Below are 531 nucleotides of genomic sequence, written 5' to 3'. Positions count from 1 at the left end.
CCCTACTCCATGAGAAATGAGGACCCTGCTGCTCTTGTCCCACAAGGGGTTGCTATCAGCTTCCCACGGGGGTCTCAGAATTGACACAGGGCATTTCATGGTTTCTAGAGGAGGCCTTCCGCCTCCTATTAGCAGAGTCTCTGTCTGCAAGATGAGGGTCCTTGGGGTGGGGTGGGGGTGCTGGGTGGGGTCTGCTCCTTCAGACATTTTCAGGGAAGAAGTTGTGGCCACTGATAATATACAGTCACGACCCTCTTCTCATTGAGGACACCATTAAACACCTCCCATTTTTAAACGAAAACATAAAAGGCGCAGGGAAAATTTCTGGAGAGAACAAATTCTAGAAAGGACCTGCCTCCGACAACGTCATCGTCCACTCTCCCTGTTCAGGTCATCTTCTTTCTTCTGGGAAAGGATTCAGGATCCTGCAGAGCTTTGTGCAAGAACAGCCCACGTTGTCCACACCTTGGTCATCCTGTCTGCTTCCTATGTGAAGGGACTACATTGCCTTCGTTCGCTCAGATGTTCAGC

The sequence above is a fragment of the Castor canadensis genome, chromosome 7 (genome assembly GCF_047511655.1).
Source record: "Castor canadensis chromosome 7, mCasCan1.hap1v2, whole genome shotgun sequence".
Taxonomy (NCBI): Eukaryota; Metazoa; Chordata; class Mammalia; order Rodentia; family Castoridae; genus Castor; species Castor canadensis.
Note: the sequence above shows the minus strand (reverse complement) of the source record.